A 16,006-nucleotide genomic window follows, 5' to 3' on the forward strand; every position below is an offset into this window, starting at 1 on the left:
TCGAAAGACAGGACGTAGAATGTCTTATCGAGACATTCTACCTCTGAAGAGGTAGAATATCTTGGCAACATTTTCAAGTCTTTGGGAAAGGCTTAGTGGGAATAATGTCTTGAAAATGGGGGATATTGTTTAATATATAGCAAGCATGACTTTATCAGTATTCCTCTATTGATCTACATATTACATGTGGCCTATTTCTAGAGTACGGCCAGTATAAGATTTATAGCCAATTTTTTGTACTTAATTAGCTAACAGACATGAACATGTAGGACCTAACCAACTCCCATACACATTTTATTACTGAAACTCATCCTAATTTTAATAAATATTAGGTTTTATTTGGCCGTTGTTATCAATAAAGAATACTAGTGGCCCGCAAACAAACGGCCATGTGGCCCAATGTTGTCAAAACTCGGACGCCCCTAATTGAAGTATCTAGAACTACTAGATCAACTCACTTATCAGTAATACAGAAAATTAATCTGGTTCTTGCCTCCAGGGAGGATCGAACTCCCGGCCTCTGGTTTACTAGACCAGCGCTCTAGCCACTGAGCTATGGAGGCTGTGTTACTCAATTCTCATCATTATACACCTAATTTAGTTCTTCATATCTAAGGAAGTGAGTACGTTACATGGACGTTAAGTAAGTTCATTTAGATAAAAGTACATATAAGTACAATTATCATACCTAGTAATATATGTGTAAATTACCTACGATAACCCCAAAAAAAGTCAAGCAAAGTAACTTATTTCCATTAGATTGAGTGACTAATTACCTCTTCTTCCACTGTCTTCCACACAGTGTTTCTTCACTGGATTTAAAGCGCCACTGGTTGGCGAAACATCTTCATAATATCCATGAGTTGTATATATGTCTTATTCATTAAGTGTTTGATTTGGATAAAATTCTAAACGATTTGACTTAATACTTCTGTTGATCATGTTACAATGACTATGATTACTGCAAGAGTTACAGATTAACCTGTTTTATTGTACGCAAAGTTTTGCAAGGTTTGGTCTCGTAGGCAAGTATTAGTGCAAACTTTTTTTAACGCAGATCATATTTACATGTTAAGAGTTGCTATCCTACCACAGTTTGTCAAAACCCAGTCCTAAGATATACCACCACCCCATCGGATGCAACTAGCATCCAGGTAGTACCTATTTACTGCTAGGTGTAGAGGGGAGGTAGGTGTAAGGAAACATACCTAACGTTTCCACCCGTGCAGTAAGGGCTATTCAGCTCTTGGGGAATGGGAGGTAATTAGGTTCAATACAAGGAAGGAGAACTAGCTCCCATTCCTTTTACGAAAAACCCTTTGGGATTCCAGTGCCCCCTTTGAAAGGAAGCATATGAAACATTTACATAATTTTAGCCAATAGTTTACCTTGAGAGGGTGACGATGGGGCATTTAGATGATACAATTACTTTTCACTCTTCAATAAATATGCACACAAAGTCACTGTGCGACCCCCAAAAAAATCCCCTTAAAAAAAACAAAAGTAGTCTGACCACGATCTTTCCCGCTGCTGAATCCTACCCCCAATCCATATCCTTCCCAATCTTGCCATCAGTCTTTGGCCTAACAAAAAAAAAAAAAAGAGTTATTTACTTTGAGTACCTACTGTCACTGAGTGAAGTCAAATTTGGGAGAATTATACATGTCATTCTTCAAAACTTTTGAAAGCCGTAGACGTTTCTGGCATTCTCATCAAGACGTTAGCATAGAGCTTTGTACAAAACCTGTGCCACCTTGTGGGTGTAATTAGGACTTAAGAAAAATACGTTTATAAACGTGTGAGTAGCTTTCTACTAGATAAAAAATGCAATTGCTAATCAAAAGTCTATTACATTTAATTACTTAAAGAAACTTAGTAAGTTGGATCATCAGCAGTGAAAAGGGGGAACAGAGCGTATTTTTCGGTCTAACTGGAGACCCGTCTTAAGCTATACTAAAATACATAGAGAGCAGAGAAATTAATTTCAGTTCTACTGAAGTACTGATAGGGCGCAACAACACACAACAGAAGATTATATGGGAACCAGCTTCTGTAAACAATATACGGAATGTCACTATTCAAAACCAGTGGTCACAAACTATTCACTTAATGTGGCCACCAGGAAAGTTTAATAATAATGAATAATTAAGTCAAGATCAGCAGGTCAAGAAAAAATTTCGAGGAAAAAATTCAGCACTGACTAAAGTTTGTGTTGTAAACTGAAATGAAAATTATGAATATGATCTTAAGTTGAAAAAGAGGATTATATATCTTAAAATGTTGCAAGAAATTACAAAATTAAATGCATTTTGGTTACATATAAATTGTAGATTAAGGATATTCACATGAATTTTCACTCAGGGTTAGTTTAAATTCACAAGATCACGTTAAACTGTCACCGTCATGAGGCCACAAGAACCACATGACTCTAGCCTCCTTCTCACCTTTAAACCTTCATATATAGAAGTGTTATATACACTTATATTGAACTTTAGTGGCAGAGTGCACAGTTAAGCAAAGAATGCACAGTGACAGAGAAGCAGAGCATAGATAAGGAAGCACAATGAACGAAGGGAGGTAACGTGAAGGTTGGAAGAAACAGTGAGGAGAGCAATGAAAGCGTTATTGTACCTGCTACCCTTTACAGGCTGCTGTTACGGAGACGGCTGCTGCAAAGCCCTTTACTTTAAAGAATAAAAGAATAACATTTTTTTTTGTCTAAGGAGAACGGTGTAAACAATCACGTCGCAAGAACTATTAATTTCTTCAAGGCAAATGCCAACAAGAGAGGTCAATTAACTAGCATATGCAGAAGATGTCTGGTGCCAACACCTATAAAAACACATGGATAGTTAGAAAAGGTTTAAAAATGACCTTCGAAATGGCTACTAATTAAAAGAAAATGAGTTATAATAAAAGGCCAAAAACTTTAAAGATGTCCGTGCTGGCTGATAGGAGGATGAGAGGAGATTTGATAATACATTTAAAGTCACAAAAAAAAAATAAAACGTGAGAGACTGGTTAAAGATTTCTTATACATTTCACAAGAATAACAAGAGGCAATAGTCGTAAACTGATGGAAAAAAAAGTGAAGCTAAATGGAAACTAAATTTTTTCGTAAACAAAGTGATGGACCAATGACACGATTTATAAGAGGTTGTGGTAAGTGCTACAACGAATAAAAATTAACTTAATAAAATCTCACGTTGAAAAAATAATGGTCAAGATACTACGAGATGTAAATAGGCAGGCAGGCACGCACGCACGCGCGCACACACACACACACACACACACACACACACACACACACACACACACACACACACACACACACACACACACACACACACACACACACACACACTGCGAGTCACCCTGGCGGAATCTTCGCTCGTCCTGGAGAAGCTGTGATGTGCTGCCAATTAGGAGAGAATTCATGGAGGGAGAGACAACAGTCGTTCCTCAGGCGACACCAAGAACAGGGGGAGACAAGCACGACTCTAGGGAGAAACAGTCTTCAGGAAACTCTAATGATCACCATCGGGACAGCTGCCCCCTCATCTCCCCCCTTGTGGCTTCTGCAGGATCTGTCACCACTGCTGCTAGCCAAGTTTGAGAGGCAAGACTTGCCGATAAGTATGTTAGAAAGACTGCGTGTAGAGAAAGCTGTGGTAAAAATCTGTTTAGAGCGAAATGTCTAAATAAAGATTGGTTCTGTGCTTAGTTTCTTTCCGCCATGTAGTAAGCCAAGTTTTGACACAGTAAAAATGTCCAGAATTTCTAAAAAAAAAAAAAAAAAAAATGTGCACGAGTCCTATATTTTACTTTTATATTGTTCCATATGGAAAGAAATGTCAATGAATCGCTTGGCTAAAAATAAAGGAAATTCCACAGTAAAAACTTTACAGACGGTGGACACCTGAGTGATTCAGTGTGTTTACACACATGTTGTGGAGCTGTGTCAATACTTGGAAGCTCTCAGGTGTTGCCTCTTTGCTTTCTCTATGGTATTTCTTTGAAAAATTTTATCGAGTAATTTTTGACATGCTTATAGCCTTCTTATATATATCTTGTGGATGCTTGTGTGCGTGTGAATGGTCTACGTACAGTCAACGGACGTTAAACCTCACGTTGAACGCTCCGCAGCTAGTTATCTATTCGAGTTTGTTTCTCATTACGTCCATTTTGCCTTATTTTCCCATAACCATTTTCCACCAATGGTTTCTCGTTAAACATTTTATTTTAACACAGCTTTATTATTCTATTAATGTGAATTTATGTATTTTATGATTCCATTGAAATCCCGTTATCATTAACTCATTTTCCACTGTTCGTTGCTATTGGCTTTTGGCTTTTATTCAACCTATTAATTTTATTCTTATCAGAAGTGGCTATTGTGTTTTATGCAAATGGTTTTATTTACATTGATATTTATTCTTTATTTCATACGGTGATGGAACGATATATTCCGAAACGTCAGCAGTAAAAATGATGGGTTTACCTACTTGTGTGTGTTTATATATATATATATATATATATATATATATATATATATATATATATATATATATATATATATATATATATATATATATATGTATATATATATATATGTGTATATATATATATATGTGTATATATATATATATATGTATATATATATATATATAATTATATATATATATATATATATATATATATATATATATATATATATATATATATATATATATATATAATATAGGAGGAGGGGGAAGCAGGCAGGTATCCGACCTTTCTTTCAACTGATAAATTGAGAAAAGAACTTGACTCCTGACAATATTTAAGAAAAGGTTTGTGTATATATAGCCTCGTACTAAGACGTTCCATACGGTTACCACAAGTCTCTTGTAACACGTAATAATCTCAGCTGCTGAGCCCTTTAGCGCTTCAGAAGCTGTGAGGACATTAATCTGAGTCTTCAACCTCTGTGCGGGTCGTCACTGGAAATACATGTACCCAGGGCAAACTATCAGCCATTGATTTGGCTTCACGCTCATCAGAGTTGCCCAGAGAGACGTGGATGGAAACTTGGGAGTGACAGTGGGATTGTATGCCCTGTACTGCGTGTTGAACGGTTTTTGACCCGAGGAATTGGAGGTTCTCTTCCCTTCACTGGGATCGAACATGATTCATACTGGTTTGACATCTCCTCATGAATTTATTTTTTTATGTGGATGCATCTAATGATACAAGTATGTATATGGAAGGTTATCTGTGGAGAATCTGTTTCAATTTCAACTTCTGTATGGAAGAATTCTAGATACCTGATGCAAGGACTGGATTGCTGAAGGTTCTCTGGAGATACACTAAATACGATCCATGTATGCCATCAAAAAAGTGAAAATGATACTCTGTAGTGAATATGATGCTCTGTAGTGAATATGATGCTCTGTAGTGAATATGATGCTCTGTAGTGTATATGATACTCTAGTGAATATAATGATGATCTGTAGTAAATATGATGCTTTGTAGTGAATATGATGATCTGTCGTGAATATGATGATCTGTCGTGAATATGATGATCTGTAGTGAATATGATGATCTGTAGTGAATATGATGATCTGTAGTGATTATGATCTGTAGTGAATATGATGATCTGGAGTATGATGGTGATCTGTAGTGATTATGATAATCTGTAGTGAATATGTTGATGATCTGTAGTGAATATGATGATCTGTAATGAATATAATGATATGTAGTGAATATGATGTGTAGTGAATATGATGATGAAACCGATGAGATGATCATGGATTTAATGAACTGAACCTGTCCTTTCCTTCCTTGGGTCGAGCCTGACTACCTCCAATAATTTTAAGGGTTGAATCTGAAAAGCACCTACCAAGTATGGGCCACTTGGCCTAGTGCTGTGTTTCTTTATTTACATGTTCATTCTTATTTTCATTCTTTCAGGCTCTGTGCGACCCATCGTGGGTTTAGCGCTTCCCCTAGTACTTAATGGAATAAATTGGAGAATAAATAGATGCTTGAGAAAAAAGTCTATGCCAGAATTTGTGACTGAAAGTTGTTAATTAAATGATGTCTTTCTGTTAGTTCATTTGAATGTTCATTCACCTCTGTAGAAAACTTTTTTTTCCTATGATACGACCCACTTCATCCTGTTGGAAAGTTAATGTGACAGCGTAATGATACTAGTTATCTTGTTAAACAGTAGTTTTCTAACAGGGATTCAAGGCAGCCGATTAGCCGGACTTGAGTCCTGGAGTTGGGAAGTAAAGGACCTGAACTCTGATGGAGGGGGGGGGGAGGGACGTTGGATTTCAGAGGGTTATCGCAACTGTGATGTCAGTAGCACCTGACAAGACAGTGACTGAATAAATGACTGCAAAAATGTTTCCTCTTTTTTTCGAGTCATCTTTCCTCAGTAGGAGACGACCGATGTGTTGAAAAATCTGTCAAATACTGCGAGTTCTAACTGCAGTAAACAACCATTTTGTTTTTTGTTAATATTAGGGAACTGAGAGAGAGAACTGTGGCGAGTGTTAATGTTATCTTAACAGCTATTTGTTCAGCATGTTTCCTATAATTAAACAATTTTTTTTTATGGATGTCTTTATCTGGTTGAATTTGCCAGCTTTTGCAAGTTCGTGTGTGTGGAAAAATAACACCAGTATGTGTTGTTCACTGCTTGTATTTCAAACATTTCTCTTGTTCCTTCGTCAGCGGTAATTGTTAAATAATGTAGAAAGATAATTTCATATTGTGTCCATTTCTGTTTTAAGAATGCAAATTTTATTAAAAAAATCGTTTTTTAGGGAGGACACACGACCGTAAGTCATGCCAAACCCGTGTCTTGTGACTTATACATACGACAGACAGTGGTATATGCCAAGTGGTAATTCAAGGTCACTTTACGACGTTCTGCCATAATGTGACTTAGGTAAAGTCGATAAAACTCCACTGCAAATGAAACATCGCAAAATAAAAGCTTTCACTGCTTTGAATTGCAACTTTTAAACACGGCTGGGAACTGTTTGACTTTCTGACTAAGGTGCCATCATGATATCAATTCTCTGCTTTCACTCTGAGGATTAAGTTAGCTCATTTTTCATGGAATAAATTGCAGCGCTTGGTCATTAAAGAGAACTCAGTTCTCCAGTAATTTCTTCCGGAAAGGAAGCGCTCGCAAATTAACGAAGTCTAAAGTAATTATTCTTTTTTCAAGGATGTTTGGAGCCCCGAATTCACATTGCGTGTCATGTGGTTATTCTCCGCCGTGAGCCCAGTAATACATCCAGATGCTGGTAGACATTTATGCTTCAGGAAACAAGATAAGTGTCTTTTTACACGGGTCTTAGTTAAATGGTGAACCAGTAACCGGTTAAATATTCAATGGCCTACGGGAGCTCGGCCTTACGCGTCCTTTAAAACCAGTGGATTATCACCCAGTAGTACACTAATCCCCCCTCTACATTTAGAGTTAATTCCAGGTTACTCCATCAAGATTAAAGATTTACAATTATTTTAGTAAGAAAGTTATACAGTTACCAACCTAGTCAATTTTCTACCATTTTGGCAAGCAGTAATAATCAATAACTACACGGAAAGGTCCAATAAATATAGAGACTTCAGTGATGTCTGCAGCGAGGAGGTATGTCACATGCCAGTGAGATCTCAAGTGATGGCTGTCTTGGTAACTGGTACCATTAGACTATTTTAAAATTCAGATAAGTTTTGTTTTACTATGTTAATTTTTACTCTAACACATGTCCTGAGGGTGAGTCATAATTGTGTTGATGAGTGTCTTACAATACATTTGTATTGTGACTAAATTATATATCGTGTTCATTACAGGGGAAAAAATCTTTTAGTTGTTCTTTATGTTAATCCATTTCGTTACACTGGTCTACATATTTTGAAAAATTTTGGCTTTCGGAGTCAAAAGGTATTTCCTGATAAAGAATATAAACCTAATAACAATCTATTGGCTAGAAGAATTTATTTATATACAGACAAACCTATTTTTTCCCTTGTTTATATCTCCTTGTGGACTCTTTAAAACACTGAAGAATGTCCTTCACACTTTTATTATCAATATTATCATTGCAGTATCCAGATCGAACTGCGTATGAAAACTAAATGCCCTCTAAATTGGGCTTCGTAGTGCTTGGATTATTTCAACTTGCAATGCTGAAAACTCTTTACAAAGTGCCTTTTCTTGGGCAGAGTGGCTGTTGGTCCCAGCGGCACCATTCGCCCAAATATATAACCCTCACATTGGGAATATATTCGACAGTCGCAAAATAATTTTTGTGCCTGAAGGTTGTCTTGCTGGTGCCCAGAATTTTACTACGATCTGTAAGCTTTCTAATGTAAGTATAATACGCATCAGTTAGGGTGCCATAATAACCCACAGTATATATAAAGCTTTAATGTGCACCTAGAGTATAAGGATAATGACATAATGTGGGGATTTTATCAGTTCATGGAGATAAAATCTGAGACTATATAGTATCAGAGGAGAGGTCCCTGAGGAGTAGACATTGTTCTGCATAGTCTGTGGTGAGGGAATCAGATTTCGTTCCTGCGAGAGATCTCAGGTGATATCCGAGTAGGTTTCAGATGGAATCAACATGATAAATCTTTGGAGATAACGAAAGACGCAAAAGTATGTGAAATGGTGTTGGTAGTGGTGATTGAAACTGATTCTAAACAGTCTGCTGGGTCAGTCTGCTGCTTTGATAACTAATCTGACTTAAGCGAAGTACATTTAGTGTTTACAGCTGTTACAACTGTCTTTTTTTTCTAGCAAACATAACTCTGTTCCTTGATTCAAGTGTTTAAGTCCTAGGAGTTTTCCCTCCACGTAATATTTTTCACAGCATCCACAATGTATGATCTAGGGCTGCCATTGAATAGGGTAGACTAGTTTATTTTCCTGTTTTAACTAAGTCCCAGAAAATAACGCAAACTGTGTTAAGGATTCTCTCGTTGGTTTTGGCTAAGGTGTTGGCTATGTTACTGTTTGTTTGGCTAACTGCGAACGATATGTATTTGTTATCAGCGTGCTGTCGTCTGGTCTTGTGTATAATCTTTTCTGCTTTCCTTTCACAATGATTGCGTAGTATATCTCCATGAGGACTTCGTGTACCTAATCACATTCTTCTCTGTGTAACTTGATGGAGGAAGAGATTCTATGGGTTTTCAAGAAGAATCCTATTATGACCCCTTGTTAGGTTATTTTCCCACTGGGGACAAGAAGTATACATGGAAGGAAGAGGCTACTGAGCGGGCAAAATGTTTCAGCAGTAAAGATACCAAATTGCTGCACTGAGGACTCTGACAGTCACTCAGGTGACGAGTGATGACTTGTCAAAACTACCGAGTTTTTTGTTCCTGACGTGTGAATAGTCAGGAACAAAGAGAGAGTGAGTTTAAGGTGTTCCATGTTGGTGGCTCCTAAGAGTTGAGAGATGTTTTGATAATATAACCGCCACTTGATGGGCGGCACTACATATGCCCGAGTAGATTAGCCTCAAGTGTATAGCTGGTTTACGTTCTTAGTAAACCATATAGATGCGCCTTTCTGGGGTTATATAGGACAGTTTGAAGAAGGCGTTTCCCTTATTCAGGATTTAACCTATGTCTTGTAGCAGTTGTTTGGTTAATTGTTCAGAAGCATGTGTATTATTAGATTTGCATGCTTCTCTGTCCTCTAACAGTCTATTAATCTTCTGGTTATAGTCTGCAGAGTTCATGATGACCTCCCCTCTACCCTTGCTGCAGTAGTAATATGCATGGAAGGGTCCTTGGCTAATATTCTTTAGAACAACAACTGCTCTAAAAAGCTGCGACATAGCTGCTGTTATGTAGCCTTATGTAAAGTCCTTCCTTGAAATAGCTGTCTCCAAACTTGCAGTTCTTAGGAAGAGTTTTTAAATTCAGTTTTTATTCTTCTGTATTCCCGAAGCTAACTCGTAGGCAAGGCCAAGAAATTCAAGTTCAAGGGAGGAAAAAGTGCGGAATGAGATGTTGACGATATCTCGACATCTTGTTTCAACTACTTCCTGATGTAATAAAGATGCTGTATATTCACTGAGAATCATCACCTGATGAGACTACTAATGGAGTTTGGTGTAAATTGAAGCAATAGACCAGACTATAAATTCCCATCGGTGCTTAGATAGGTAGCGGAACCCCTGTGTGACACATTAGAAAAGGTCTTCAGTTAATCTTTTCAGTCAGAGCAACTGTCAGAGAAAATTAGAAATTGACAGCTGTTAATCCCATATATAAAAAGAGGAACATACAAAAAGTACTGAATTACATTCCAGTATCTCTAATAAGCATATCGTCAAAAGTTCTGGAGAAGATTGCAGCGCTGTGTGTTTAACGCTTAGTTTTAATAATAATAATAATAGTAATAATAATCTGGAGAAGATTATAAGGAAAAGGATATTAGAGCATTTGGAGGAAAGGTAATTTACATAAAACCTGCACGGATTTAGGGGTGGAGAATCGTGTCCTACAAATTTGCTGGAGTTCTATGACAGTCACAGAAATTAATCAAGAAATGCAGTGTTGGAAGAAATGCATTTTTTTAGGACTCCTGATGTGGGTTTGTGAATTCCTGAATCCCAGAAAGCAGAGAGTAACAGTAAGGGATGAGACATCAGAATGGAAGAGAGTAATAAGTGGACACATGTGGAACAAAAAAGATACCCATCTGTACCTCAAGGATGGGTGTTAGGACCACTACCCTTCCTAATCTGCGTGAACGACGTACCACAAGGGATTAAATCTTGTGTCACTGCTGATGTAAAACTATTGAAAAGAATGCGATCAAGAGCGGACACTGCTAAGCTCCAAGGAGAACTCAACAGATTGTAGATGAGGTCAAAGAAGGTGGAAAAACCAGCTAGAGTAAAGAACCCGAAAATAAATATAAGGCTGTATAAATATACACTGTATAAGATTAGTAAGTTCCAAAACATCATGCACTAACTTGAATAAAGAATCCTTCAAACTATTTTACCCGCTGTATGCTAAGCCAGTCATTGAGAATGCGACCCAAGGCAACTTCACATTGTACAAAGAATTTCACCGAGACTGGTCCTAGAACTGAGACGTGGAAGGAGTTGAAACTGTCGACCTGGACGGAGAGGACTAGAGAACACATGATTATGACATAAAAAATCTCAAGAGGGGTTGATTGTACAGATAGGGATATAGTGTTTTAATAAAGATCAAGGAGATATTGCTGAAGATGCCGACATTGATGAGTGAAAGGTATGTAAGGAAGCATTTCTTTAGTTACATGGTGGCTGAAAAAATGGAATGACTTTGATTAGGTAGTGGTGGAGGCAAACTCATTATACAGCTTCAAGATGAGGTAAGATATGGCAAAGAGGATAGAAATGAGTGATGCTCATCAAAATTGTCTACAAGGCGTGGCCAGTAGTTAAGCCTTTACACACACACACAATATAATGGAGGCAGGATCCATACATAGCTTTAAGAACAGGTATGATAAATCTCATAGAGCAGGGAGAGAGTGACTTAGTGGTGACCAGTGAAGAGGCGAGGCCAGAAGCTATGAATCGACCCCTGTAACCACAGTTAGGTGAGTACGTACACACACACACACACACACACACACACACACACACACACACACAACACTCTCTTCAAGTCATTACTCACACTCTTGTTTACGTAATCCTCCCTGACGTATGGTGTTCGCTACCAGAGGTTCACCGAGACGATGATGAAGTGTATCGTGAGGCCCCAAGATGGTGATGAAGTATACGGCCAGGCCTGAAGATGGCCGCTGAATTATATTCTCAACCACCAAAATGATGATAAAGTATGTTGACGAAAGACCAGTATAGTTTATGATTCAGAATGTCTATGAAAATAACAAGCTATTATAGGTACAACATGACGGGATAAAGCTCTACATGGAACGAACCGTTGTCTAAATAAAGCTTAATCTGCAACGCATGTCTTCGACAGAAAACCATTTAAATTTTACCTTCGTTTTTCATGGGTCAAATCTAATTACCTCCTCTTTCCCAAGGGTTGTTATGACTCCTCTGGGTTTAACGCTTCCCTATACGTTTCAGACTTTAATGGACTGTTTAGAAGCATGAAATGGGTATTCCACGACAGCTTCTGAGGCTGAAGGATGAAAGAGAGCAAGGTCACAGTTGGTGGCGTTGATAAACATGTCACAGAAGTGCTGGTTGTTAAATCATCCAGTTGTATACTCTGTGGTAGAATTGTTATGCTATTTGTGTCGACCCCGATTCAAGTCTCCTGCCATTCTTTTGTTTATTTGATGATCGTTTTAAATTGCGGCTTATCCTGCGTTATGTATAAAAATAACACATCATAAAGACATGGTATGGTATACAGTAGATATGGGTTTCTGTAAAGCCATTTGAGCCATTCAGATCGTGAGGAAGGGAAGGCTCGATCCTCTGTCCGTCTGAGGATCAGGGAGTACCACAGTGTAAATAGATCTTTGGTTTCAGTGTTCTCTCTGGCTGCATTGATTTTTTTTTATCTGTTAACAAATTCAAAACATATGTTGACAGAGAGAGAGACAGACAGATAGACAGAGGCAAAGAGAGAGAGACCGATAGGAGGAGGGCAGAGATGGCTTTTGTATTTCCGGGTGTAAGTCAACATTTTATTGCAGAGACGATCGCAGACTCCCCTACGTGGCCCAGAGTTTCTTATTTTGAGAGTGGGGGCAGTAGTGATAGTAGTGGAGGTAGTTAGATACGAGGAAGCAAGCTCTTCACATAGTTCAAGAAGTTGGTGTCACTACTAGATAAAGAGGGAAGAGGTGTTCACACACACGACGCTCTGTCGATGCCATCATCAGAAAGTAGTCAAGGCCTGCCACAGTTTGGACAGGAGGGTAATAAACTTGCACAAGTTAACAGAAAGCAGAGTGGAGCGGAGACAGCAACACCACACCTCGAGTTCTCTCCCAAAACGAGAGTATGTATAAAAATACGCAACCCGCTCTCATGGAAGTAAATGGTATAAAATACCGACACAATGGAAATATAAACACATGTGCAGTATAATGTGATCTTTTATTGACAACGTTTCGCCCACTCAGTGGGCTTTTTCAAGTCACAAACAGATCTGTTTGTGACTTGAAAAAGCCCACTGTGTGGGCGAAACGTTGTCCATAAAGGATCACATTATACTACATATGTGTTTACATTTCCAACCCGCCTAATTTGCACCGTTCGTTTTCAGGTATGTTTAAATTCGAAGATGGAAGGTATCTTGATATCGATGATAATAATAAAAGAAAATTTTATTTTGAATGATATTACTGCGAGACCTTGGTCACTTGAAGATCTCGGCTGCCTTAGGTCCTTCCATTGTTTACGTAAGGTGTACCTTAAAAGACGAATTGTTTTAACCCCTTCTCACCCCATATACTTAAACATCACAAGTTAATTCTTCACATGTACCTTGTGTATGAGTACTTCGGCGTTCACCCAATCCGTATGCTTTGTCAGTCCTCTTCGCCGCACCAGTCACCAGTACCACGTAAGTCTAGCTACTAGGTTAAGCCCTGGTACTATCTCTTCCTCTCATAACCTTCCTCTCACCAATATATTCTTCGCCTATACCCACTTCCCTGCTCACCCCCAAAAGGGTCTTACCTAAACTCTCCTGTCTTGTTTATGTACGTCGACTTCTGACCAATCTAAACCATCTACAAGGTTAAATATTAGGTTTTTCAGATGAGCTTGCTTTAACGTAAATTAACCTATATTTACTTATAGGTCCTCGCAAGTACCCATGTTACAAAGCCGGTCGTATAACGTTTGGCAGCGGTAAAGACACCAAAAACGCTTAATTCAAAGGAAGCATCGACCTTACGACCTAGTGAAGTTTAGTTCAGGTGTTGAATGCTTTTGCAAGATGTATAATTCCCCAAAATGAGAACACAACTTTAAAATAGATGTGCAAAGTAGAAATTTCAGACATGTTGCTGTTGTGGTTAGCAAGATATTTAAGTATTAAAATTTTGAAAAAAATTCTCCTTTCTTCTTTTCTTCTCCCTCGTCATTCCCTCTTGTATTCTTCCAGCCGATTCTCTCTCTAGGTTCCCACTTCCTGTTCTTTGCTTCTTTCTGCGTCTTCTCTTCTTCTCTTACCCTGTCTTCTTCTTATCTTCTTTCTCCCTGTCTTGCCTTCTCTTTCTCCCTCTTCTTAACTTCTCTTTTCTCTCCTCTACTCCTCTATCTTTTCTTTTCCTTACCTCCTCTTTCTACTCCCTCGTCATTCCCTCTTGTATTCTTCCAGCCGATTCTCTCTCTAGGTTCCCACTTCTTGTTCTTTGCTTCTTTCTGCGTCTTCTCTTCTTCTCTTACCCTCTCTTCTTCTTACCTTCTCTTTCTCCCTGTCTTGCCTTCTCTTTCTCCCTCTTCTTCTTAACTTCTCTTTTCCCTCCTCTACTCCTCTATCTTTTCTTTTCCTTACCTCCTCTTCCAACATCATCTCCTTTTATCCCTTCTCATCTATTCTCATCCCCTTCTCACCGCCTCTCTACCTTTTTTCCTCTGAAAAATCAGTGCCACAGGTCTTCCAGTTGACCGAGAGAAATATATATATATATATATATATATATATATATATATATATATATATATATATATATATATATATATATATATATATATATATATATTTGTAAATATCGCTCTGTTTCAAACTTCGATATTTGGGGACATGACGGGAACAAAAAGTTCGTATAGAGTGTAATATCCCGTGGAGATAAAACATACTTCGGCAGCAGTGATAGGAAAACTGCCGCCGTGGCTGTTCTGCTGCGCTTGTGATAACTTATCGGAAATTTTGTGTAGTTCCTGCCGGCTGGAAATTATGCTGTCGGTGAGGTATTTTGAGGAAATTTTGTTGGAAGCTTCAGCTAGTCTTTGGAAAATTACGAGATTGTTTCTTGAATTTACATGAAATGTTCGTAATTCTGTATATGGACTTAGAATTTGAGTGAAGAGCTCGTAGAATATTTGCACATTTTTCGTAGAATGTTTAGACTGATCGTGAAATATGTTTGGACTGTACGTAGAATATATATTGTTCGTAAAATGTGTATGGGATTGTCAGTAGAATGTGTGGACTGTTGATAGAATGTCCATACATTGTTCGTAATATGTATGTGCTTTACCCACAGTGTGTGGGGTCGTCATAAATGCATATTTTGAAAAATTTTGTAGTCATATTTCAGGTTTTAGCGTTGAAAAGGAAATTGCCTTTGTTGAGATTTAGAGTGCTTTTGTTGGCAAATATGCTGTTCTTATTAAGAACAAAAAGGCACAATACCGTGACTGGAACAATACACGAATAACCCTTACATAGGAGAGAGAAGCTTATAACGATGTTCCGGTCCGACTTTGTAAATGGTTCAAGACAGACCGAAAAGTCGTAAGCTTCTCTGTGTGCGAGTCATTTGTGTATGCTGTCTTTGTTGATAAGTTTATTGTCTTTGTTGATAAGTTTGTTGTTTTTGTTAATAAGTATGCTGTCGTTATTGATGCGTATGTTGTCCTTGTTAATACGTATGCTGTTCTTGATAAGTATGTTGTTCTTGTTGGTAAGCACAATATCGTTGTTGACACGTATGCTTGTTAAAAAAAAATGTTGTGCTTGTTGACAAGTTTACTGTCTTTGCTGGTCCATTGAGGCTTTCTTTATGCTTCTCCAATTTCCTTATATCTCATATTCCCTATATTTCCCAAATATCTTTTTCTGATAGATTCCGCCTAACTGTATTCTCAGTTTTTTCGAGTAGTCTCTTAGGGTTTACATTAGTAGGTTTATATGTTAATAATGCTAACGGGGACTGGCCAGATAGGCACATTTTTCATGAAATCGTAACATAGATTTTTGAAAATTTTCTACCCGACATTGAAGAGCGGCTAAGTTTGGTAATTGTGTCTCAAATATATTT

General features: G+C 37.9%; 1 non-coding gene across 1 annotated transcript; it reads right to left on the bottom strand.

Moving 5' to 3' along the window:
• Positions 1-490: 490 nt before the first annotated feature.
• TRNAT-AGU (transfer RNA threonine (anticodon AGU)) lies at positions 491-563 on the bottom strand. The gene has a single exon. It is a non-coding gene; the product is annotated as a tRNA-Thr (tRNA).
• Between the last annotated feature and the right edge of the window lie 15,443 nt (positions 564-16,006).

Source organism: Cherax quadricarinatus, chromosome 60 (genome assembly GCF_038502225.1).
Source record: "Cherax quadricarinatus isolate ZL_2023a chromosome 60, ASM3850222v1, whole genome shotgun sequence".
NCBI classification, from domain to species: Eukaryota; Metazoa; Arthropoda; class Malacostraca; order Decapoda; family Parastacidae; genus Cherax; species Cherax quadricarinatus.